This window comes from Corvus hawaiiensis, chromosome 1 (genome assembly GCF_020740725.1).
Source record: "Corvus hawaiiensis isolate bCorHaw1 chromosome 1, bCorHaw1.pri.cur, whole genome shotgun sequence".
NCBI classification, from domain to species: Eukaryota; Metazoa; Chordata; class Aves; order Passeriformes; family Corvidae; genus Corvus; species Corvus hawaiiensis.
In genome coordinates, this window is record NC_063213.1 from 97,309,552 (window position 1) to 97,322,898 (window position 13,347).

Genomic DNA, 13,347 nt, shown 5'->3' on the forward strand with positions numbered 1-13,347 from the left:
TGAGGCAGCCCAGCACAATTGGGAATTTACACCGAAAATTCCTCATTTTGGTTTGTGGTTTGTTTTTTTTTTTTGGTGGGATGATGGGAGGGAAAAGCGGCAAATCCGGGACCCAAAATTCCCGGGGAAAAAGAGGTTTTGTGTTGCTTTCGAAGGGGACAGCAGGAGGGAAAAGCAGAAAATCTGGATAACATTTAAAAAATAAAAAACCAGCACGGTGCCAAAATCCCCTGGAAAACCAAAGAAATCCGAGAATCAATTTTTGCCTGATTATTCCTGAGTGGGGAAAACTGGGAAGAGGGAAAAGAGGGAGAACGGGAGAGGCAGAGGAGGTTCAAGGGATTCCGTTTCCCTGGAGGGGCTGGATCCGATCCCAAATGGGCCAAGTTGGGAATCTGGTGCTGGAAAAGGAACCCCCTGAGCCTTTCCAGCCAGGAGGAGCCTAAAACCATCCAAGTTTCTGGAAGACCCTGCAGTTTTTAGGGAAAATTCTCCAGCTTGTCCCTAAAATTCCTGTAACGAGACCCAGCGCCCTCGAAATTCCAAGATTTTTCTGTTTTTCTAAATAAAAAAGCTCCTTTGGCAGGAAAACAACCAGCAATGGATGGAATCGGAATTCATTGGATTTTTTCCTTATTTTGGCTCTTTCAGAGCTGCTTTCCGTGGTTGGAATTCCAAGAATTGCCCGATAATTTTCCAGTTGGGGTAAAAGTGGGAAAAAATTAAAAAGCCCTTCCCAAATTCCGTTGTTAAGACCCTAAATTGGAGCAATTCCCGCTGGAGGGAGCCGGATGGAATTCCGTGGATCAGGATGGAAATCCAAGCACAGGATTTCCTCGGAGAGCAATTCCAAGGTCACCAAGAAGGAGCCGAATCCTCGGGATTCCATCTGGGTTTATCCCAGGATTCTTCCAAGGGTTTGCCCCCGCCCATCCCAGGGAATGCTGAAACGATGATTTCATAAAAACCGGGAAGGCGAAAGGAAAAATCTTGGATTAAAAGGCAATTATTGACCCCGAGCACGAAGGGTTCAGATGTTCCTGGTGTTCCGAGGGATCCAGAACTGGGAATTAATGAGGTCCCCGCTCCTCAAGGAGTAAAAAACAAGGAATAAAACCATTCCAGGAGTTCCATTTGCCCCAGTGCCTCATTCCCGTCATCCCTGTCCCAATTCCCAGCTCCAATCCCGCCCGTTCCCTGATTCCAGCCGAGCCTCAGCTGCCTGAAAGTCCAAAATTCCATCCCGAATTTCCATTTTGGGGCTGGAGGTTTTTTCCCCCCCAATTTTTTTCAATTCTTACAAAAAGGAACAATAAATCCTAAAAAAAAAAAACAGGATAGGGAGATTCCCAGATGCTCCCAGCTCCTGCTTTTCAGGCTCTGCTTGGATAAACCGGGACATTCCCAGAATTCCAGAAATGAAATCATGAAGGAAATAAAATAAAATTCACCCTCTTCACTCCCCCTTCCTCTGCCAAGATCCACAAGAAATGGGATTTCCGGAATTGTTTTGGACTGGATTTGGGCTTTTCCAGCCATTCCCAGTATCCCAGGAAGAACAGAAATCCTGGGGCTGTGGAATCCCTGATCCCAACCAGAATTTGGGGAGTCAGCTCCAGGAGAAATCCCGGGAATCCTCAGAAACCCAGGAATTACAAATGGCGCTAATTAGCGGGGTGGGGAGGGTGGGGAGAGGGGGAAAACCATGGAAAAGAGGGATAAAATTCCATAAAATTCCATGAAATTCCATAAAATTCCACAAAATTCCACAAAATTCCATGAAATTCCATAAAATTCCATAAAATTCCATAAATTCCATGAAATTCCAGGCTGTCAGCTGTCCCTCAGGGCCGGGAGACTTTTCCCTGGCGGGGCGGGAATGCGCGATTCCAGCTGCTCGGATCTCACCCCTAACGAGGGGACGCGCACGGAAATCCCGGGATTTGTCGCAGATCCCGTGCCTCCGGAGCTGCTGGATTATTCCAGCAGCAATTCCCAGGTTTTTTTCCCTGGTTTTTCCAGCCTAAAAAAAAAGCCGCGTTTGGCAGGAGGAAAAGAGCGGCAAAGTCCCGAATTTGGGATGTGGGGTGGAAGAAATCCTGGGGCGGTTCCTGGTGGGAAAACGCTCGCTGATGGATTTTCCCGGGATTTTCGGGTTCAGAAACAGGGATGGAGGCGTGAGGGAAAGAGGGACGGGGAAGGAAAAGAGGGATGGGGAAGGGAAAGACGGATGCTAAACTTGACCTGGGGCTGATCCTATCCCAAGGATTTTTCCCCAGCCTTGGCCATCCTTTCTTGGGATCAAGGCCAGGATTGGGGCCAGGATTGGGGCCAGGATCAGGGTCAGGGCCAGGATTGGGGCTGGGATCAGGGTCGGGGCGAGGATCAGGGTCAGGGCCAGGATTGGGGCTGGGATCAGGGTCAGGGCCAGGATTGGGGCTGGGATCAAGCCCAGGATTAGGGCTGGGATCGAGCCCAGGATTGGGGCTGGGATCAGGGTCAGGGCCAGGATTGGGGCTGGGATCAAGCCCAGGATTAGGGCTGGGATCGAGCCCAGGATTGGGGCTGGGATCAGGGTCAGGGCCAGGATTGGGGCTGGGATCAAGCCCAGGATTAGGGCTGGGATCGAGCCCAGGATTGGGGCTGGGATCAGGGTCAGGGCCAGGATTGGGGCTGGGATCAAGCCCAGGATTAGGGCTGGGATCGAGCCCAGGATTGGGGCTGGGATCAGGGTCAGGGCCAGGATTGGGGCTGGGATCAAGCCCAGGATTAGGGCTGGGATCGAGCCCAGGATTGGGGCTGGGATGAGGGTCAGGGCCAGGATTGGGGCCGGGATCAAGGCCGGGATCAAGGCTGGGATCAAGGCCAGGATTGGGGCCAGGATCAAGGCCAGGATTGGGACCAGGATCAGGGTCAGGGCCAGGATTGGGGCCGGGATCAAGGCCAGGATTGGGGCCGGGATCGGGGCCAGGATCAAGGCCAGGATTGGGACCAGGATCAGGGTCAGGGCCAGCACTGGGGCCGGGATCAGGGTCAGGGCCAGGATTGGGGCTGGGATCAAGGCTGGAATCAGAGTCAGGGCCGGGATCACAGCTGGGATTGGGGCCAGGATCAGGGCTGGAATCAAGGCTGGGATCAAGGCTGGGATCGGGGTCAGGGCTGGGATCAGGCTCAGGGCCAGGGACAGGAGCACATCCTTCTTTTCCCAAACACATTCCCAGAGTGCCAAAACCCCATTAAATCCCCCGAAATCTCCCGCACTCCCCACTCCAGCTGCCTTCTCCCTTCTCCCTTCTCCCTTCTCCCTTCTCCCTTCTCCCTTCTCCCTTCTCCCTTCTCCCTCACAAAGTTCCTGGGGAAAAAACAAACAAACAAAAAGCGGGAATTTGCAGCTCCCCAGATCCCTGATGCCCACCCAAGGCGGCGGCTCCCAAAGGGAAGAACCAAACGGGAAACCCCAAAACCAAAACCCCCATCCCAGGAGGTTTTCCCCTTCTTCCAGCACACAAAACCAACCCCGGGAAGGAGCCGCCAGCGCCTCCATTCCCATTTTTCCTGCAGGGATCCATTCCCGGCTCCAAAGGGAGCTGAAGGAATTATGGGCTGGGGCTTTTTTCTTTTGTTGTTGTAAGGAGTGAACAGGAACTGAACCTTGAACTTCATTTCCCCTTTGAACTCGTTACCTTCGGAGCACAATTCCCTCCCTCCCTCCCCCCAATTCCCGGCTTTTCCCTCTCCAAACAAATTTCATCCCAATTACCGTCCCTTCCCCTCGGCTCCGAGATGGATAATCATGGATTTGACCTAATTACCTGGAGCAGGCCTTTCTCTCCAAGGTGCAACGGGATTGGCGTGAACAGGAGCTGACCCCGGCCGTTCCCCGGATCCCAATTTTATCCTAATTATCCCAGACGAGCTTTTCCATCTTCCTCCGGCCTCCTGCGCCCTCCTCCCCCTCCCCTTCCCGGCTGCTGGGATGGAGACGAGGCTGGAAAATCCAGCCCTGGGGGAAGAAAAAATCCCCCGCCAGGGATTTGGGGCTTTGTTTTCCATTTGGGGTTTTGTTCCCGTTGGGAATGAGGAGATTGGGCTCCGTAAAGGGAATTGTCTCCTGTAAAACTTTAGGATCCCCATTTTCCCTCTCCAGGGAAGGGGTTTTTGGGAATTAAAAGCTGCCAGGGAATGGGAATTCCAAGCTGGGAATCGGAGTTGGTTTTTCCGGTGATTCCTGAGTGAGGGCACAAAGATTTGGGGTCTGGGTGGCCCCAAATCCTCCAAATCCAAGGAAAAATCTCCTCCTTCAGGGATCCCCCAAATCCCAGACGTCTCCAGGGAGGCCTGGGCTGGATCTGTGGATTAAAATCTGCCAGGGAATGGGAATTCCGAGCCGTTCCCCGCAATTCCTGAGCGAGGGCACAAAGATTTGGGGTCTGGCTGGATTTTGGGATGGCTGGGATGGGGACAAGGCTGCATTTCCCTCCCTTCCCTTCGGCATTCCCGTCAAACCCGGAATTCCGGGATCAGCGGGGAAGCGCCGCGGCCACCCCAAAGCATCCATGGAAAACCCACGGGGTCAGGCTCGGGAATGGGGCTGGGATTGGCTCCCGGAAGCTCCAGGGGCTCTTCATCCCCACGGATCCGGGAGCGGGAATTTGTAAGGAACGGGAGCAGGGAAGCGAGGCCGCCCAAATCCCGGGATCTGCCCTGAACCGGGAAAAAATCCCAACTGAATTCCCCCCCTCAGAGGAGCCGCAAAAGCGGCCCCGGACAAAAGGGCGAGGGTGATAAATGGGGTTTTGTCACCGCTCTGGGGTTAGGCCGGGGTTTAGGCCCGGTTTTATCTAAGCCGGGTAAACAGCCCATTAATCCCAGGAGTGGGGAGAGACTAAATTAGGTGGGAATGCAAATATCCCGAGGAAATCGTGGCAGGGGACACCGGGAGGTTAAAAAAAAGGGTGGAAGGGGGGGAAAATGGGATTTGTTTTATCCGGGAAGGAGAAAAAAAGGGGATTTGTTTTATCCGGGAAGGGGAAAAAAACTGGGATTTGTTTTATCCGGGAAGGAGAAAGTAAAGCCAGGGAGAAATTCGGGATTTGGAATTTCGGGATCTCCGAATGAACCGGCTGCAGGGAGAGGAGGGAGCCGGGATTTTTCCAGCCGGGATTGAGGTCGGGAATAACAAATGAGCCACCCCAAAAGTTGGATCCGGCCCCAAATCTTGGCAGCTCCTCAGAGCATCCCGAGGGCAGGAATGGGATGGGAAGAGATTCCCTGGGGGGTCATTCCCGGCTCCCTGGAATCCTCGGGATGAGGCGGAAGGAACGGGAATTTGGGGGGATTTGGGGTTTTGAGAGGCCCCAAACTTTTCCTTCTGGTGGATTTTGGGGTTTTGGGGAATTTAAAGTAGGAAAAGCAAAAGATTCAATTTTTAGGGATTTTAGAGAGACACCCTACGGGGATTTGGAAGGGTTTGGAAGGGTTTGAAGGGATTTTAGAGGGTTTTTAAGGGATTTTGGAGGGTTTTAAGGTATTTTAAGGGGTTTTAAGGAATTTTAGAGGGTTTTAAGGACTTTTAGAGGATTTTTAAGGTATTTTAGAGGGTTTTAAGGTATTTTAGAGGGTTTTAAGGACTTTTGGAGGGGTTTTAAGGAATTTTAGAGGGTTTTAAGGACTTTTAGAGGGTTTTAAGGACTTTTGGAAGGTTTTAAGGAATTTTAGAGGGTTTTAAGGAATTTTAGAGGGTTTTAAGGACTTTTGGAGGGTTTTAAGGACTTTTGGAGGGCTTTTAAGGGATTTGAAGGGGTTTTTAAGGGTTTTAAAGGAGGACAACCGCCCCCGTGCCTGCCCCAAGCCTTCCCCGATCCCATCCTTCCCACACACCTCATGCATCAGGTGTTTATCGGGAATTCCGGAGCTCTTCCCGCTTTTTGGAAGGAGTTCAGAGAACACCGGGAGCTTCCCTGCCCTAAATTTGGTCCTCCCTGGCTTCCGGTGCCTCCTGCACTCTCCGAGGCCTCTCCCGAGCCTCAAATCGGGGCTGGAAAAATCCCAAAACCCATCAGTTCCCAGTTAAAATAAACTTCCCGTTTCCCCCCCAAATTCCAGGGTTTTTTTTTTTGGCTTTGATCCCCTCCGAAGGGAGAAATCCCAAATAATAAATCCCAAACGTGCTGGGCCAGGGGGCGTGGGGGGCATTTGGGATGCTCCAGGGATTTGGGATGGTTTGGGATGGAGCTATCCCATGGAATGGGGCTGGAATTGGGGGATTTTTCGGGGTTTTCCCAACCCGAACCATTCCAGGGGTCCCGAGTCAAAGCAGCCGGACCCTCCGGCAGCATCCAAGGGATAAACGGGATCCGAAGGGGGAATATTCCTTAAATCCAGGTCAGTCCTTCCCTCCTGCACCTCTTGGGTCTGCCTAAAGCTTTTGGGATTAGCCAGGGCTGGAAAAGGAGGAAAAATCCCCCCCAAAAGCTGCCCAGTGGTTTCCTGGCTGGGAAAGTGCCAGAGTGAGGGCAAAAAGCCGGCCCCAAATCAATCCCAACCCCAAATCAATCCCAAATCCAAATCAATCCTGAACCCAAACCAATCCTGAACCCAAATCAATCCTGAACCTAAATCAATCCCAAATCCAAACCAATCCCAAATCCAAATCAATCCTGAACCCAAATCAATCCTGAACCCAAATCCAAACCAATCCCAAATCCAAACCAATCCCGAACCCAAATCAATCCTGAACCTAAATCAATCCCAAATCCAAACCAATCCCAAATCCAAATCAATCCTGAACCCAAATCAATCCTGAACCCAAATCAATCCTGAACCTAAATCAATCCTGAACCTAAATCAATCCCAAATCCAAACCAATCCCAAATCCAAATCAATCCTGAACCTAAATCAATCCTGAACCTAAATCAATCCCAAATCCAAACCAATCCCAACCCCAAACCAATCCTGAACCTAAATCAATCCCGAACCCAAATCAATCCCAAACCCAAATCAATCCCAAATCCAAATCAATCCCGAACCCAAATCAATCCCAAACCCAAATCAATCCCAAATCCAAATCAATCCCGAACCCAAATCAATCCCAACCCCAAATCAATCCTGAATCCAATCCCAAATCCAAATCAATCCCGAACCCAAACCAATCCCGAATCCGAATCAATCCCAACCCCAAACCAATCCCGAATCCGAATCAATCCCAACCCCAAACCAATCCCAAATCCAAACCAATCCCGAACCCAAACCAATCCCGGCCCCAAACCAATCCCGATGGATGGGATGTGTTCGTGGGATGGGATTGGTTTCTTTGGGATGTGTCTGGGGGAGGATTTGGGGGTTCCAGAATAGGATTTGGGGGTTCCAGAATAGGATTTGGGGCTGGCTTTGGGTTGTTTGATGGGGTTTTTGGATAAAATGAGAGGAGGAAGCGGCGCCCGTGCGCGTTCCCGACGCTCACTCCCAAGGCTCATTCCCGATGCACATTCCCGAGGCTCATTCCCGACGCACATTCCCAAGGCTCATTCCCAATGCGCATTCCCGAGGCGCGTTCCCGACGCTCATTTCCGACGCTCATTCCCGACGCGCATTCCCGAGGCGCGTTCCCGACGCGCGTTCCCAGCCGGCCCCACACGGGGGCGCTGCAGAATTCCGGAGCCACCGCCGCGTCCGCAGAGACCGCGGGACCCCCCAAATAACCCCACACAGACCCTAAAAACACCAAATACACCAAAATAGCCCCAGAATAACCCCAAATACACCAAAATAACCCCAAACAGACCCTAAAAACACCAAATACACCAAAATAGCCCCAGAATAACCCCAAATACACCAAAATAGCCCCAGAATAACCCCAAATACACCAAAAGAACCCCAAACGGACCCTAAAAACACCAAATACACCAAAATAGCCTCAGAATAGACCCTAAAAACCCCAAATACACCAAAATAACCCCAAACAGCCCCCCAAAACCTCAAATACACCAAAATAGCCCCAGAATAACCCCAAATACACCAAAAGAACTGCAAACAGACCCTAAAAACCCCAAATACACCAAAATAACCCCAAACAGCCTCCCCAAAACCTCAAATACACCAAAATAACCCCAGAATAACCCCAAATACACCAAAATAACCCCACACAGACCCTAAAAACACCAAATACACCAAAATAACCCCAGAATAACCCCAAATACACCAAAATAACCCCAAAATAACCCCAAATACACCAAAATAACTCCAGAATAACCCCAAATACACCAAAAGAACCCCAAACAGACCCTAAAAACCCCAAATACACCAAAATAACCCCAAACAGCCCCCCAAAACCTCAAATACACCAAAATAACCCCAGAATAACCCCAAATACACCAAAATAACCCCACACAGACCCTAAAAACACCAAATACACCAAAATAACCCCAGAATAACCCCAAATACACCAAAATAACCCCAAAATAACCCCAAATACACCAAAATAACTCCAGAATAACCCCAAATACACCAAAAGAACCCCAAACAGACCCTAAAAACCCCAAATACACCAAAATAACCCCAAACAGCCCCCCAAAACCTCAAATACACCAAAATAACCCCAAAGAGACCCCCCAAAAACCCCCACAGACACCTCAGGACATCCCAAAAATCCACTGCCAGCCCCAAATGTCCCCAAAGCACACGGACATCCCCCGAAATCCAGCGGCACCTCCGGGCAGAGCGGGAGGTAGAGGCACATCCCAAGGGATGGAGCGGGATCCAAAGGGATAAATCAATATCCCAAGGGATGAATCAATATCCAAAGGGATAAATCAATATCCAAAGGGATAGAGCCATATCCAAAGGGATAAATCAATATCCCAAGGGATGGAGCGGGATCCAAAGGGATAAATCAATATCCCAAGGGATGGAGCGGGATCCAAAGGGATGGAGCGGGATCCAAAGGGAAAAGAGGAATATTCAAAGGGATAAATCAATATCCAAAGGGATAAATCAATATCTAAAGGGATAAATCAATATCCCAAGGGATGAATCAATATCCAAAGGGATAAATCAATATCCAAAGGGATAAATCAATATCCCAAGGGATCGAGTGATATCCCAAGGGATGGAGCAGAATCCAAAGGGAACAGAGCAATGTCCAAAGGGATAGAGCCATATCCAAAGGGAATAAAGGAATATCCAAAGGGAATAAAGGAATATCCAAAGGGAATAAAGGAATATCCAGAGGGATGGAGTGATATCCAAAGGGATGGACCCATATCCAAAGGGACAAAGCAATATCCCAAGGAATGGAGCAGAATACAGAAGGATAAAGCAGAATCCAAAGGGATAAATCAATATCCCAAGGGATGGAGCAGGATCCCAAGGGATGGAGCCATATCCAAAGGGAAAAGAGGAATATCCAAAGGGATAAATCAATAGCCAAAGGGACGGAGCGATATCCAAAGGAATGGAGCAGAATCCAAAGGGATAAATCAATATCCCAAGGGATGGAGCAGAATCCAAAGGGAACAGAGCAATGTCCAAACGGATAGACCCATATCCCAAGGGATAAATCAATATCCCAAGGGATGGAGCCGTATCCCAAGGGATGGAGCCGTATCCAATGGGATAAATCAATATCCCAAGGGATGGAGCCATATCCCAAGGAATGGAGCCGTATCCCAAGGGATAAATCAATATCCCAAGGGATGGAGCCATATCCCAAGGAATGGAGCCGTATCCCAAGGGATAAATCAATATCCCAAGGGATGGAGCCATATCCCAAGGGATGGAGCCGTATCCAATGGGATAAATCAATATCCCAAGGGATGGAGCCGTATCCCAAGGGATGGAGCCGTATCCAATGGGATAAATCAATATCCCAAGGGATGGAGCCGTATCCCAAGGAATGGAACCGTATCCCAAGGGATGGAGCCGTATCCCAAGGAATGGAACCGTATCCCAAGGGATGGAGCGATATCCCAAGGGATGGAGTGATATCCAAAGGGATGGACCCATACCCCAAGGGATAAAGCAATATCCCAAGGGATGGAGTGATATCCCATGGGATGGAGCGATATCCCAAGGGATGGAGCGATATCCAAAGGGATGGAGCAGAATACAGAAGGATAAAGCAGAATCCAAAGGGATAAATCAATATCCCAAGGGATGGAGCAGGATCCCAAGGGATGGAGCCATATCCAAAGGGAAAAGAGGAATATCCAAAGGGATAAATCAATATCCCAAGGGATGAATCAATATCCAAAGGGATGGAGCCATATCCAAAGGGAAAAGAGGAATATCCAAAGGGATAAATCAATAGCCAAAGGGACGGAGCAGAATCCAAAGGGAACAGACCAATGTCCAAAGGGACAGACCCATACCCCAAGGGATAAAGCAATATCCCAAGGGATCGAGTGATATCCCAAGGGATGGAGCAGAATCCAAAGGGAACAGAGCAATGTCCAAACGGATAGACCCATATCCCAAGGGATAAATCAATATCCCAAGGGATGGAGCCGTATCCCAAGGAATGGAGCCGTATCCCAAGGAATGGAGCCGTATCCCAAGGGATAAATCAATATCCCAAGGGATGGAGCCGTATCCCAAGGAATGGAGCCGTATCCAATGGGATAAATCAATATCCCAAGGGATGGAGCCATATCCCAAGGAATAGAGCCGTATCCAATGGGATAAATCAATATCCCAAGGGATGGAGCCGTATCCCAAGGGATGGAGCCGTATCCCAAGGGATGGAGCTGTATCCCAAGGGATGGAGCCGTATCCCAAGGGATGGAGCCGTATCCAATGGGATAAATCAATATCCCAAGGAATGGAGCCGTATCCCAAGGAATGGAGCGATATCCCAAGGAATGGAGCCGTATCCAATGGGATAAATCAATATCCCAAGGGATGGAGCCGTATCCCAAGGAATGGAGCCGTATCCCAAGGGATGGAGCCGTATCCCAAGGGATGGAGCTGTATCCCAAGGGATGGAGCGATATCCCAAGGGATGGAGCCGTATCCAATGGGATAAATCAATATCCCAAGGGATGGAGCCGTATCCCAAGGAATGGAGCCATATCCCAAGGGATGGAGCGATATCCCAAGGGATGGAGCCGTATCCCAAGGGATGGAGCTGTATCCCAAGGGATGGAGCGATATCCCAAGGGATGGAGCCGTATCCAATGGGATAAATCAATATCCCAAGGGATGGAGCCGTATCCCAAGGAATGGAGCCGTATCCCAAGGGATGGAGCCGTATCCCAAGGGATGGAGCTGTATCCCAAGGGATGGAGCGATATCCCAAGGGATGGAGCCGTATCCAATGGGATAAATCAATATCCCAAGGGATGGAGCCGTATCCCAAGGGATGGAGCCGTATCCAATGGGATAAATCAATATCCCAAGGGATGGAGCCGTATCCCAAGGGATGGAGCCGTATCCCAAGGGATCAAGCAATGCCTGCAGCTGCCAAATCCGTAAAGGCCCAAGTGATAAAATGCTGGAATGCTCAGCCTTGGGCAGGGCCCTCGGATCCCATCCCATTCCCACCGACAGCCACTCTTCCCGTTATCCCAGGCTGCTCCAGCCCGGCCTGGGGCACTGCCAGCGATCCAGGGGCAGCCCCAGCTGCTCCGGGAATTCCATCCCAGCCTCCCAGGGAGCAACTCCTTCCCAAAATCCCACCTAAATCCTCCTTTTCCAGCTGCAAACCTTTCACTCCTTCCATAAAAATGAATGCCCAAACCCCAAAATTCAGGAATCTTCCGCATTTTTTCAGCCCGAACCAGTCTGGAGAGGTCTCCCAGAGCCCAGGACATTCGGGAAGTGTCTCCCAAGGAATCCTGAACATTCCAGGATCCCTCAGGACTTCCCGGCACTTCCCAGCCTCCGGCTCTGTGCAAACATTTGCTCCGGAATTTCTCCGTAGGGAAAATCTTCCGGAATGGGGCCATGGCTCATTGAGTAAAGTCATTCCCAACCCTCTCCGTCCCTCCTGCTCCCTCCAGGGATAACCGGGAATGTTCCCGGATTCCCAGGAGGAATCAGAGCGAGGATAAAACCTGTCTGGAATTAAAAGCGATGGATTTTCCCGAATCCAAACTCCTCCGCCTCCAAACTTCCCGGGGTTTGGGGAGCACCATCCCAAATCCAATCCGCTCCCGTTAAAACCCGGATTTAGTAAAGCTGGGAATTTCAGGAAGGTGGGAAAGGCGCTGGAAGGAAATTCCCAAATCCAGACATTTTGTTGGAGTTGGGAAATGTGAAATGTTTCTGCTTTTCCCACAGGGATGTGGGAATTCTGGGATCCAGGATGTGGGAATTCTGGGATCTGGGATGTGGGAATTCTGGGATGCGGGATGTGGGAATTCTGGGATCCAGGGTGTGGGAATTCTGGGATCCAGGATGTGGGAATTCCGGGATGCGGGATGTGGGAATTCTGGGATCCAGGGTGTGGGAATTCTGGGATCCGGGATATGGGAATTCCAGGATGTGGGAATTCTGGGATCCAGGATGTGGGAATTCCGGGATCTGGGATGTGGGAATTCTGGGATACGGGATGTGGGAATTCTGGGATCTGGGATGTGGGAATTCTGGGACGTGGGATGTGGGAATTCTGGGATCCAGGGTGTGGGAATTCTGGGATCCAGGATGTGGGAATTCCGGGATCCGGGATGTGGGAATTCTGGAATCCAGGATGTGGGAATTCCGGGATCTGGGATGTGGGAATTCTGGGATACGGGATGTGGGAATTCTGGGATCTGGGATGTGGGAATTCTGGGACGTGGGATGTGGGAATTCTGGGATCCAGGGTGTGGGAATTCTGGGATCCAGGATGTGGGAATTCCGGGATCCGGGATGTGGGAATTCTGGAATCCAGGATGTGGGAATTCTGGAATGCGGGATGTGGGAATTCCGGGTTCCAGGATGTGGGAATTCTGGGATCCGGGATGTGGGAATTCCAGGATGTGGGAATTCCGGGATCCGGGATGTGGGAATTCCAGGATCCCGGATGTGGGAATTCTGGAATGCGGGATGTGGGAATTCCAGGATCCCGGATGTGGGAATTCTGGGATCCAGGATGTGAGAATTCCGGGATCTGGGATGTGGGAATTCTGGAATCCAGGATGTGGGAATTCTGGGATCCAGACTTCCCTTAATCTGAAGGGATGCTTTGAATCCAAAATCGCCTGGGGAATTTTGGGAATTGTTGGCTCAAATCCGGCATTTTTCCAGCACAATCCATCCCAAAGAAACCAACCAAGTCCAGCACCAAGATAAGCAAGAACTGCACGGAATTTCAGGAATATTATCCAGGATCGTCGCATTTAGAGGGAATGGACGAAGCAAGTCACTGAA

The 13,347-nt window shown here is 50.5% G+C and overlaps 1 protein-coding gene across 4 annotated transcripts in view; it reads right to left on the reverse strand.

Moving 5' to 3' along the window:
- SKAP1 (src kinase associated phosphoprotein 1) overlaps positions 1–13,347 on the reverse strand; it is a 130,342-nt gene that overhangs the window by 86,399 nt on the left and 30,596 nt on the right. The window lies entirely within an intron of this gene.